Below are 14,380 nucleotides of genomic sequence, written 5' to 3' on the forward strand. Positions count from 1 at the left end.
GCACATGAGTGTATTAATCAGGCTGATCACGCAATTATAAGCACATTCTCCCCTCTATACTTGGCATGCACATCTAACTTTTCACTGATCTTGAAACAACGCAGTTGAAATCATTGACATTGAAAATGTAAATTGAAGGTCAGTGGAAATGAAGCTATCTTCTGGGAGGCTGCCCAAGATGTAGAAGATTTCGGACCAGCAATGATACAAGTAACAACATGGACCCCCAATGCCCGTCCATGTCGCCCGGACTGGGCTGCATATTTTTGATTTACTGACTGGTCTTAGTAAAACTCATTGTCTGTACTTTTTGCTTCGAGGACGTTGCGAGGCACGTCTGCTCCATCCGTGACTTGTGAGCCTCACCATCTGGCGGGAGACACATTTCAGCAGCAGCCGGAGAACACACCAAATTAGATTTTGTGTGGATTAAACTGCTGTTCGTGCTGCTACGAGCTGCCATTTCCCTCCCACGGTTGGGCTAACGCTAATCGCCGGTGATTACTCAGCATGCTGTAGGCTATAAGAACAAGAATATGACGGAACTATGTATCGCATAACTTGTATCAATTTACTGTGACACAAACCGGACGTCACATTGGTTTATCCGAACATTAAAAGTTGTTGGAAACCCAGCAGTACATCCAAACTACATATGTATGTCATACAGCCTTTGCTGTGTCTCCACACCTATCGGACAAAACAACAATGTCCCATTTAGAACTCTAACAGCTGCACCCGCTTTAATTGTCTATTGAAGAATGCACACTATGGCGCCAAGGTTACATCAGTCACGCTGTATAAACTTTATCCACCTGCGTTTTGTTTCTCGCTCGCCCGTCTCCCCCTTTTCTTTTCTTTTTCTCACCCCCTTCTTTCTCTCCTCTCCCAATCAGCCGTTGGTATTCTCATTTGAAAGAGGAGAACAGAGAGGGAAAGAATAAGCACGGGGATGCAAGGGCGCGTGGCGGAGAGAATACTAAGCACCGATGGGTGTTAGAACACAAAGCCCCGCACAGACGCTTGTGTGTGCGCGCACACACACACACATACAAAGAGAGGTGTATGTAAGCACACATTACTAGGCACACACACATATACACAAAGACACACTCTGTTGGGTATTACCGGACCCCTTGGTACGGCTTGAATAGAATGTATTTGTACCTCAGGCTTAAACAGTGAGGATTATGGGGGATACGAGGAGAATGCTAAAGCCAGGAAGGAGGCCAACGACCTTGGTACGGACTCAGAGGGAGGGGGGAGGAAGAGGAGTTGGTTGTGGGAGGCGCGTCGTTCAAAAGATTGCCGTAAACATGGGCGCTGACAACACTGACGACCTCGCGTGTCGGGACAAATCACATCGCTTACGGCGCCATCAAGTATTCGGCTGTGGAGAGTTTAGTCAGCCTGCAATGATGTTTGTGAATGATGAGCCCGTGCTTGTTTGGGATTCGCATCAATAATACATTCATGCCTTTTTGTGCGTTTTAGTGTGTGAATACATGTGCAAACACTTTTCCCATTTTGCATGTGTTTCTGTGTGCCCAATTGTGTGGAAACAGGGGATGTATCATATACTTGTTACGAGTGGCAGGACAAAATGCATAATTCATTTTCATTTGGGCTCTGTAATAGTGTGTGTGTAGAGCAGCCACTGGGATGTGCTTTTTCTTGGTCTAAATGTTTGAGTGCGTGTGTGTGTGTGTGTGTGTAAGAGAGAGAGAGGTGGGGATAGAGAGAGAGAGTTGGCACATCTGTGTAATAACCTGGTATTGGATGTGTCAGGTCATTTCTACAAGTGTTAAAGAAAGCAGGGAGGAGAGACAGGCAATCTGATGAGTGCTCCATCTCAGCTCATCAGTTGGAGAAAAATGGGGGATGGAGAGATGTAGGATGAAGGAGGGATGGAGGGTGTAGAAGTAACAGGGGTCTTGGAAGAACAGCAAATGTAAAGGGGGGATTGGGGGCAGAAGAAAATGTTTAGGAAGAAGCGAAGGGAAAAAGAGATATACGATGGATTAAGAATGGGTGAAGGAAAAGGATGGATGAAGGACAGAACATTCTTCAAAGCGGGAGTTCCGCAGATCGCCTTATCCGTTCATTTATCTTCATATCCAATTACAGATTGAGAGATTGGATATTGCGAGTAAAGTGATCTGTTTGTTGAAAGCCAAGCAACAGCTGGAGGTGAGCTATTATCTTGCGGGAAAAATAAAGAGAGGTCCAATTAACTAAAAGTATGGCCTTTTCCAAATCTATTTCTAATATTTTTGCTATCTTCCTCAGCTGTATATCTGGATACTTAGTTGAAAAATGATATTTTGGGAGAACTTTAAGTTTGGATTGTTGTTCAGGGTTTATGAGCAATCAAACAGATTATAACTCGAATGTCACCCAGTTAAAGGGGAACGGTTGTGTATCGTCTGCATAAGCATGAAAATGAATGCCATATTTGGTAAATAAAGCCCAGTGGCAGCATGTTAATTGGATGAGATCGAGTGCAGAGAGGGGATGGGTGGAAAGAGGTGTTTGGGGAAGGGAAGGGGCACTGAGATATGAAAAAAGAGGAAGGGATAGGGATTAGAGGTGAAATGGTACGCAAAAGTCGCAGTTCCGTGTTACTTCGGTAGCGTTTCTTTCTAATTTATTTTGCACAGACAGTAGTGCAAGTGTCAAGGCAATAGGCAATAAAACAGGGAAGCATCTCTTATTCTATGAAATTAAAAATACCAAAATACACAGACTAATATACAAGGTGGAGGAGTCTTTCAATTAGTTCAACCTTGGTTGCATTTAAACATTATTATTATCCCCTTTAGGGAGAGCAACACCGACACATCGCCCTCGTCCTAGAAACCACCCTCTCTCTCTGTAAATGTTGCTCACAGCGTGTGGCAGAACCTTCCTGTGTGGAACTCGTACTCTGGAACTTTGGTTTATGTATCGATCTACATACTGTGGAGGCTGCATGCAGCTGCTTGTGCCGCACCATGACCCGCGTACAGTGATGGTTCGATACGAATACACAAATCCGTTACAGCCGGAATAGGGATGTATGGGTAGAAGCAAAGAACATAAAGGGAGGCAATAAGGTTGACAGGAATGATAAATGAGACATGAAGAAGGACAGGGGAAAGTAGCAAGGATGGAAGCTGAGGAACAGACAAATGGAAGTTGTTGAATAGACAAGAGGAGAAAACGGAAAGACAATAGGATCGGAGGCAAGGCTGGACCTTGGACTGACGAAGTGATGGAGGAGTGTGGGTGTTGGAGTGTTGTGAGCGAAGACCAAGGGAATATGAGGACTGAAAAGGATTGGAACGAGGAACAGTTGGATAACTAGAAAATTACCTGACGTGTGACGGATTGAGGGCCATATCTCATGGTTAGAAAACCTCATGTTTGTGTGTGTGTGTGTGTTTGACGTTAAGGTGAGCTGATCATTTGTTGAAAACTCCCCCATACCAACTTCACTACGAGCTGTTTAAGGTCACTTTGTCCCCGTAGCAACAGGGACGTCAATGAGCACCCTGCCCCCCCCCCAACCACCCGCCTCCCCCATAAACCCCCGCATGCATCCGACCAAATGCCACCATCTGTGTGTGTGTGTGTGTGTGTGTGTGGTGTGTGTGTGTGTGTTTCCTGAACTTCGACAAATGCCACTGACCGGTGACACCATCAAAACCAAACAACAGGGTCTTTCAGATCGTGTTAGGAGCGGTTGCTTTGCAGCACCGAGGCCACACAAACACACACACTTGCAGAGCCCAGGTTCTCCGTTCACTTTTCTTTAATACTCCTCTTTCGTTTTTTTCTAGAAGTTTAAACCGGTGTGTTTACGGGAGAGCGTGGTCCGGCACACGCACGTCTGAGCATTCCTCATGTATTGAACTAATTGGACTGGGCCATGCATTTGTTTCACATGCATATATGTGTGTGCCCCGTGCGCATGGCCATGCCCCTTCTCATTTGCCTGCAGTGACAGGCTCGGTTCCCATCGCTAATGCTAACACGTTGCTGCTTAGCTTCTAATTAAGATGTATGAGTCACCGTGTGTGTGTGTGTGTGTTGTGTGTGTTGTCATTACAGTCTGCCACACATGAGCGGCTCTGTCTGCGTTGGGTTTGGCAGGGTTGAGCGGTTTTTGCAGCCAGGAACGTCGTCTAAATTTAAGATGTCACACATGCTCGGAAGCTCACGGACGTGTAGTAGAAGGCGACGCACGGCGATCCAAAGGCCACACACACACATAAGCACATATTTAACCACACTATGCCGTAGAACATCTTGACGGATAGACAACTGGGCGAGGGGGTGTTTATGAGAGACACACACAAATGTCATCTGTTTGCGAACCCACACACACAAGAGAAATTACCACTTTTTTAAATAGCAGCAACCACTGTGCCTTCAGTTCCCTGGCAGGGTGATTACTGCTTTTATCACCATGCTAATCGTCAATCATCATCCCACAAACACATGGCACGCTGTCATGTAGACGTGTCAGCTCTTTAACACACATGTGGTCTGTAACGTCCCCGGTTGTATCGTAATGTCTCCATGAGCACGTCGTCACGTCAGGGTATATAATGGAGCAAAGACTTAAAAGGAAAATTATTTTGTTATAAGTGACATGTTGACGTTGAAATGTACTGACGTTTGAGATGATCACCTGCCACGGCCGACCCAACCAACCAGACCTGCCGGACCAAATGCCACCAAACTGCCCAAGGGAAGAGAGGGAAGAGAGCCGAGATGGAAGCTACTCCTGGCTGTCTGATGTCTGGTCGAAGAAAAATAAGATGGATGAAATAAGACTTCAGGCAAACCGGCGACGGGAGTTTGGTGACTATTGAGCCAACTTTACAGTGACCCGGCTCCATCGTGGCATCCCAGATCAAGCTGCAATTGACAGGGGGACTGCAGGACTCCAGTGGGACGAGAGGAGGAGGACTCTGTGTTTACATCAATGACGCTTGCTGCTCTATCATAATCAAAGTTGATTGACAATGTTTTCCTGATGTTGACTTTTTAATGTTAAGACGTTGAACATATAATCTGCCCAGACAATTGTTTTTGTTGCTGCTGGTAACATTTTTAATGATGCAAATTTAAATGCACTTTAAGAATGCACTACTGTTTTTGTGTTGTTTGTAATGATTATTTTGTGTTGGAAATAGGCTACAACTGCATTTCGTTGTGCATCTTTGTGTTGCATAATAACAATAAATGATTCTTGAATTGTGGAAGACCATATGTGTAATTCATGTAAAAGAGAAAAAGAAATATAGTATAGGGTGCAACAGGGTTGTTTGTGACAGCTCAACAAGTGTATTGTAAATCTGTTCTAGAGCAAAGAAACCAAAATGTCTGGGACTGCCAAAAGAGGATTTCAAAGGGAAACAGATTGGGATTTTCTAAGTAACTATTAAAGCATTTTGTATTTCTGAAGACTGAAAGACAAAAGGAGTATTCCATGTCATAGTTCTGCTCCATACTCCCGTCATTAGCTCACTCAATTCACCTGTCAGCCACTCCCTGCTCATCAGCTCACTAAGTATATAAGCTCCAGTTACACACTCACTCACTGCCAGATCGTTCTCTGCAGTATGCATGACCTTCCCGCACTTACCCTCGGACTGATCTCCTGTTACCGACCTCACCTGCCTTGGACTCTTCTGCCTCGTCTCTGCCCCGGTAAACGTCTCAGCCTTCTGTCCCCGACCACGAGTTTTGCCTCTGCTCCTCCTGGTTTCTGTCTGCCTGTTCCCGTGGCTGCTTGGCGTTTCCCCGGTTTGACTTGGCAGTGTGAGTCAACTCATGCCTGGTTTCCTGCTGGTGGTACGATCTCCCTGTGCTTAACAATAAAGCTGATACCAACTATTCCTTGAGCGAGTCGTACTGCATTTGGGTCCTAAATACCCCCGTGACATTCCATGTGTTGTTGTTGACTTTTTTCTGTAAATGATAAACACAATCTAATGCAATTATTAAACAACAGTTTCAATGCTGTTGATGTGTTATTATATATAAAAGAGAGAGTACTGCAACTTTGGAGACTTTGTTAAGTTACAGCAGTGTTTTCAGCTACATGTGAGGGTTGGCATGGAAACATGATCATGAACGGTGATGTTTTATCAGGCGTAACATTTGCCATAGTTTCCATCTTAGCCGAGTATGTTCGCACTAAACACAAAGTACTAAGGCTGATTTGAATGTCAATAGCTGTGAAGGTGTTTGGTCTTAAAGTTTGACTTGATGACAGATCAAGTTATCCTGATGGGGACACAATGTGTCAACCAAATACTGTGGCAATCCTTCCAATAGTTATTTTTATTTAAGAAATAAACCAGCCTGCCGGTAGCGCTAAATAAAAAGTCTGAAAGATATTTCAGACCGGCCTTCCACCAACCCCAGAGTGCTTACCAGCCAGACTGTTTAACATCCACTGTGGGGGTTTTCTTTCCACTGCTGCAGTTTTTTTGCCACTGAGGCATGTTGTCAGTAGCACGTCACTGTCCTACCGGGAGCCTTTAAGCAAGCGCACCCACACAAACAAAACAAACACAACTCCTTTCACTCCATCTTCATATCTATCTGCTTTTACATAGGCATACATATACTTTCTGTATCCAGACAAACATTTGCAGTAATTCTACACTTGAAAAGTCTGTATATGCATCTCAAGTCAAACTCTTTTTTTTTTTTCTCCCCATTGTTCTCAAAGAGACATTTTATTTTGTCTGTTGTGTTAAAACATTTAATCAAAGTACATGCTGTTGTATGGTGAAAAGTCAGCAGAGAATTGAGTTTGTCTGAGGCCAGAATAACTTGTAACATTTTAAATAAATGTGCCGAGGAGGGAGTTGTTGTTTTGTTGAGCCAATTGATGCTCATTTGGACCTTTGCATCTCCTGTGCTTGTTGTTCTGTTTCCTTCCAACTGAGAGAACATTTCAAATGTCGGAATTTGTTTTTAGCACCTACACAGCATAAAATGAAAATTTCAATTATTGGACGATCTGATCTTTGATCTGATCTTTCCCGGGACAAATTACTCTACAGTTAATTCATATGCTCTCTTCAGAGCCACCAGACTCAAATTAGACAACCATAATTTAAGCTTGTTGATCATGGTAAAACACATTAGAAAGAAACAAAATAAAATTCATCAAAACCGTCTTGGTTAGTTTTTTCAATGTTCGAACAATCACCAAGTCTGGTATGGTCCAAATAAATCCTTAATTCCCTGAGTTAGATGTGATAAGAAACAGCAGCTGTATGCGCTCCTCAAAGCCATTAGACTCCATTGACAGAATCGGTAATATTACCTCTCTGATCATTATAAACTGCACTGCATTATAATTGCCAGAAACTAAAAATGTAATTGTCAAAACCGCATTTGTTAGTGTTTCCAGTGTTCCAAGAATCACCAGCTCTGGTTTGACAGTTTCAGAGTATGAAAAATAACAGATATAAATTAAGTAACCACACTAACATTTTCACTGGCCCCCATACGCTGCTTTCTGTTTACCAAACCTGACATCAAATGTGACACGGCAGTAAAAAAAAAAGGGCATTGCCGTGTACTGGCAATAGAGATGAGTCTATCGACCATTCTTAGCATGTTTTCCAGCGTTTTAAAAACAACAACATATAAATGCAAATTTTGGTGGAAAATAGTATCATGACTTGTTTTCATCCTATGTATCATTCCTGTGTATGGTTGTGTGGGTGTAGCTGTGCACAGCTGTCCAGTGTAGAGTACCCATGCTTCAACTTATTTCCCTGGCCGTTTCTCAATATGTGAACTTCTCTGTACTTGTGTCCTCGTGAACTTGTGAAACGTCATCTAGCGCGGCCCAAGTACTGTTCCAATACACAAGTTCGCATCCAGCCAAGTACGGTCCAGATACCCAGATGTGTCCTCGCTCCGCCCATTATATCGGGGATGCATCGGAGTAGACTTGTGTGGACTTTGGACAGCCAAGTATCCCAGAATGCATTTCACCAGCAAACAAGAGCCGACAGTGGCGGAGACGGCTCACAACTGTCAGTTATCATTGTCTAAATACTGCTGTTGTTGTGTAACGGAATTTAGTTTTAACATTTTTTTAAGCGAGAATGTAGTTGTTAAGACTTAAAATATGCGGTCAATTTATCAAGATAGAGCCTGTTTGAAAAAAGCGCCGACGTTTGTCGGAGATATGAGGGACCAGAGAGGAGACCGGGCGGTGGTGCTCATGCATCCCGCTGACAGCAGCCTGATCTCAGCTAGGCTCCTCCAGATGTGCCGCTGGCTCCGGTGTCTCTGTGGTTGTGGTTGCAGATGTAACACAAAACATATACATATTAATATTTTTATATTTTCTAAATGAAAACGAAAAAAGGCAGGGTTGTGTTTTATATCATATTTCGTTTTATTGTCAATATATATGACTGAAGATAACCGGAGTAAGCGGGACCGACGAGCTGAGTTGGTGACGTCGTGACGTTGGTGACGTCATCAAGTTCGCTGCTGTTCCAATTGCAAAATGACCGTACTGCGTCCTCCCATCCTCGGGAGTTTGTACTCCCGAGTCGAACTATCCAAGTATGAACTTGCAAGTTTGCAAGTCCATACTTGACCATACTTGGTATTGAGAAACGGCCCCTGTCTCTCTTGTGTCTCCCCCTCCCTTGCCTCCCTCCTGCCACTCACCCGGCTCCTTCCTGATTACAGCTCATTCACCTCACCTGTCCAGTCTGCACAGCTGCCTTCAATCAGCTCCTCAACTCCACAGTATATATACTTTGGTTCTCTATTCACTCATAGCAGTGATTCAGCTACAGTGGTGAGGCTGCACGATTGTGGCTTAAGTTATGATTGAGATTGTTTTGATCAATATTCAGATCCTGATTACTTAGCATGATTATTCATAGATTTTTAAGGGCAAAATATTGTATCGCACTTTCACATTTAAATAAGCAGAGCCCTGCTTTAACAACAATGTTGTGCTATATCCCTGGTAATGCATAAATTAGGACCGCACAATATGAGACAAAAACTGGCCTTGCAATAATTATTTTCTTTCATGATATGACAAAATGCAGGAATATTCACCCTAAAATTTGTAGGCTACAAAGTTGAAAGTATCGATCTGCCGCACTCAAAGCGAAGAGGCTCAATAAAATCTTTTGTTAGTGTGCTCTTTTAAACAATTTGATCATAAACACATTGGTTGTATAGATAAGACTGGTGATGATGCAAAAAAGTTAAAGTTAAAAGTTAAACTTGCATTCCCTCTACTGACCAGCCGGGGTGACTCCTCTGGTTGTAAAAATAATTGTATAGAAGTCTATGAGAAAATTACTCTACTTCTCACTTGATTTATTACCTCAGTAAACATTGTCAACATGCGTTTATGGTCTCAATCTCTAGTTTCAATTCCTCTTTAATACAGCATGATGTTCATTTCGTAAATTATGGTCCATTTACAGTAAAATAAACCTTAATGCTTTAGGGTGGTCTTATTGTGATTGACACGTCGCTGTTTCTACCATTACATTACAGTCATTTAGCAGACGCTTTTCTCCAAAGCGACTTACAGTCAGTAGTATATTACATATCATTCACCCATTCACACACTGATGACAGGCTACCATCAAGGTGCCACCATCAGACTCTAACTAACATTCATCATCCAGTCCACACCGATGGCAAGCCTTCAGGAGCAACTTGGGGTTAAGTGTCTTGCCCAAGGACACATCAACTGCCGAAGCCGGGTATCGAACCACCGATCCTCTGAATGGAGAACTACCTTGCTCTCCACTAAGCCACAGCCGCCCATCCAGAGCCATATCAGACGTCTCTAAGTCACTCCTCCACATTACAAATATAGTAACTTCCATTCATTGGTTGCAAAAAAGCCAAGAAGGCGACGGCTGTATTCCAAGATGGCAACGGCCAAATAACAGAACTAAACGCTTAATAAACTCAGTCCACAAACCAATGGGTGATGTCACGTTTACCATGTTCACTTCTTATATACAGTATATGATTTAACACCAGTGTTTTATCCAATACCAGCAAAACTAATGACATTCCCATTGGCCTCAGCTCTACTTTGTGTTTTGTGTCAATTAACCAATGCATGCACGCTAACAAGCTGAACCAAGATGTTATGGTATGCCATAAATATAAGATTATAAATCTATAATCAATACCTGCTAGACATCAGCATGTTGGCAATGTCATTGTGAGCATGTTAGCTCAGACTCTACGTAGTCATCTTTGACTGTGTGGCATCACCCCTATAGGCATCTCCCCATGACAATAGCTGTCAGTATATTCCTTTTGTGTGTGATGAATGAATTACTTTTCCTTTTGGTCCATTAGTGGAACATACTGGAAATAAACCACTTTGGTTTCTATACGAAAATGCTCGGGGGGCCTGTCACATTCACAGCAGCTAGATGTCAGTCTGAGATGTCAAGTTAAAGAAAGAAAGAATAGAAGAAATATGTTAACTTTCCTGTATAGCGGCCAAGGCCTGGCTTTCTTTAGGATACACTTGAATTCCTCACTGTGTCCCCAATAAAAACACCTCTAAATAGATGGTAATTAATCCATAGGTCTAGAAAAAGGTCACATGACTTGATCTCTCCGTCTGCCATAGCATATTGGATTCCAAAGCCGTGTCTTCAGCCCCGACAGACGACAGTTTTCACTGGAATTGAACTAAAGAAGAAGATTCACATCCACAGTGAGCATCCTTGTGTGGAGATATCCTACTAACAGAGATAAGTCATTTAAATATAGGCTGACATAAGGCTTTATACTTCTAGTCCACTACATCTCACAAAAAACATTGTATTTTTTACTCCACAGTTGTCTGACATATGTAGCTCCTCATCATAATAATAGAAAACATTCAGTATAGATACAGGAAGTGCATAAAAATCAATGCTGATGTGCAAAATCTATCATGTCCAAAATGTTGCCATTTTTTGGCCCGATTATAATGCATGTTGATTTTGAATTATTATTATACCTATCAGAATTTCAAACAGAGAAAGCTGTTGGAGAAATTCCACAGCCCGGAGAGGAGCATGTAATCCCTTAACTAAGCACCAAAATCCCTTAAATTGCAGGTTTTTACATGACGGTGAGGCAGTTTAATCTCCCAGACTGAAATGAAGGACACGGACTCTCTTGGACCCTGTCCATTCATTGTCCCATTATCTATACGTGCTAAACCTTTGCAGGGTTAGCGGGGGCTGGAGCCTGTCCCAGCTCATGCTGAGTGAGAGACTGGATACCTTTTTTATTTTTTATTATTTTTATAACATTAAAATTCACTTCTAAAGCTTCAGTACATTGGTATGCTGACAGCTGTTTACTTTAAAGTTCCAATGAAATGAAAAGTTTCCTGTTAATTGTTCATTTATACTGTTAAAAAAGAATTGGTGTGATAATATTATGTCTTCTGTAAAATGGTTTCAAATGTTTTAATGCTCATCCTGTGACTAGTTTGGGCGTCATATAAAACCACACTTTGCCATTTGGGGATCTTAGTAGCTAACAGAGCAATGTGGCTGAAGTTTTTCAAGGGAAACTTTAACATATCAACAGTTTGGGATTCAGAAGAAACCTTCTATTATTTATGTAAATAATTCAACTGGATACAAATTGCAGAAAATATAAATTCCTGTCAGGATTCCGTCACCTTTTTCAAAAGACAGCTTCCTCGGAATGTCATGACATGCTTGGGAGAATTAAAACGGTTTAGGGGTATCACATTAAATTTCTAGCAGAAAGTCATGACCAAGAGAGATGTGCAGCAGGAATAGTTTGACACATCTGCAATTACCTCTGATTACTTTTCCTAATCATCATCAGACAGGCTCCATGTTGTCCGTGACAGGGTTGAGCTCAAACGGTGTCCTTGTCAGGGAGCAGTGCCTGATAATGATTGCGTTTTTTATGCCTCAGGTGGGAGACGTGTTGTGTGTTTACTTCCCACGATCAGACGCGGCGATCACAAAATGAAATTACAAACTTGTTTTCCTGTCTGAAATGATAACGCCCGAATGGCGCCCATTTGCGTGAAGCACCCACATGTTAATTGCCTCCAGCTAGTCTAATACACATGTAAATTTGGTTCTGTAGCTCATTTAAAATGATTCCCAGTCATTTATCCTCTCGTCCGTCCGCCCGGTATTTCAAAACATCTTTAGCACAGTGTTGTTAAACAGCAGAGTGACTCTAATGGATTCTGCTGGAGACCGGTGCATCCGGCCAACTAATTAGCCTCACGAGGTAACTCCAACTATTGTGCCCAGTAGAGGAGATTTGGATGCAAATGATTTGGAGAATAACAGCTAATGGTGCATGACGTGCATCCATTCTGCTGAGGATAATAACGTGGCAATCCTCAGATTGTATTATCCAAACTGGGATCTCCCCCTCAACACACTTATTTTGAGATTTTGAACTTCCCAGATGAGCTTCGAGTGATAAAAGCTGCACAAATGATTGGTAAAGTCATGTATGGGAATCAAGCGACTTCTCCGTGGACTTTCAAAAGCAGAACTTTTGGTGATGGGAACTTAACATTCCAAATATTTCAGAACTAAAATGTCTGACATGAGAGTAATGCTGACTAGTTGGGATGTTTTTGTCTGTGCCAGGAGATTATTTATTGGACCGTGTGCATGAGTGCCTGTCTGTCCACGGGTCATCTTAGATACTGCTGAACCCATCAGCTCTCTTGCTTTGAGTCCTGAGGTGTGTTTGGCTAACAGAGCTAACAGCTCACAGGGCTGATACAGCTTACAGAACTAACGGCTAAACGGAACTATACACACAGCAGGACTAACAGTTTCTGTTCAGAGGTATAGCATTAAATAAGCAACTTGACACAGTGAACTGCAGCTGAGCTGTGCAGACATCAACATGAGAGGAACATCTTTTACACCCTACTTTTGCTAGTTTTCATCCAATTAAGCTTGGAACTTGGAACCAAAAACTCATTGTTTTTTTAAAGTTTGTTTTCCTATTGAGAGATAACACCTGATGAATGAGAGATTTGTGGCCGAAACGGCACATTCCATCAGATAGACCTCTGTCAAGTGGACTTACTTCCATTATATAATATACACACTGATATTTCTAATAAGTGATTTTATGTTTTGTACTGATTTGCAGACAGCCATCATAGTCACTGGGTTAAAATGGAAAACAGCAGCCAGCAGGAATCCCCAGTAAACAGGAGATTAGCATGGTGCTACCATTTAAAAAATATTGTCATCTCAGGAAGAGATTGCGGGTTGATTATACCATGATGCCCAATATCAGATTTATGGATTGAAACATTCAAAATACACATTTAGTAGTTTATTTGACTACTTTGTCTGTTGACGTCGAAAGATTTATCCTAAATTCACCAAAAATTACCATTAGATGTCTTTTTTTTGTATATTCAGCGATAGCATTTCAGGAAAATTGTAAGTAATTAATTAACTTAATGTAATTAAATAATTGGAAGTTTTATGGTGATATTTTTTAAGGCTGTTTTCTCTCTAAATTATTATAAGAGTCCAATTCAGTAGCATTTACATACATCCAACATTCCAGTTTAATCCCTATCTATATTCTGAAGGTTTTAAAATTCCCTCTAGAAAATCATCTGAACCTTGCTTCATCCAATGTTTAGGTTTCTGTTCTGTAAATGTATGCAAATAAGCACATATTTAATGAGATTATGCCTCTTTTTAACATTGAAACAATACTTTTCAGAAAACTTGTAATGTAAAAAATAATTGTCTTAATGGAAGTAATCAACTTGGGAACATTTTCATGGTGATAACTATTAGTTAAAACTCTGTTCACCTGTTGTGTCTCCACATAATTAAGGTTAGAAGACATTCATTGCTATGGTAAACATAATAACCACTTGGTTACAGAATGGCCGGCTCCGAGATGGTAGCAAGAAATATTCATATCTAATAATATTATATCTATTGGAAACTGGAATGGAACAGCGGTTTCTCACGTCAATGTCTGGTGTTTTGTGTTCCCATCTATTCTCTCCTTTCCCAACTTCTCAACTGTATAACAAAAGCGATGTCACAGTATTTTAATTTCTCCCGACCAACAACAGTCAAGAGGGCTTTGTCACTTGAAAGTTAACACGTCATCGCTTGGCATTTGCAGAGATGATTGATTTAGTTTTTTCTTGGAAGGTCAGTCCCATCTCATAAGTTGAGTCTTAATTGTACATGTATATTAGAATAGAATATCATTGATCTTGATTTTTCTCGGAGATGTATTTCCTGTCGTCTAGTTGCAATCAAGGCACTGTCACAAAATCAACCCCTGTCATGTGTGACGTTAA

This window comes from Anoplopoma fimbria, chromosome 17 (assembly GCF_027596085.1).
Source record: "Anoplopoma fimbria isolate UVic2021 breed Golden Eagle Sablefish chromosome 17, Afim_UVic_2022, whole genome shotgun sequence".
NCBI classification, from domain to species: Eukaryota; Metazoa; Chordata; class Actinopteri; order Perciformes; family Anoplopomatidae; genus Anoplopoma; species Anoplopoma fimbria.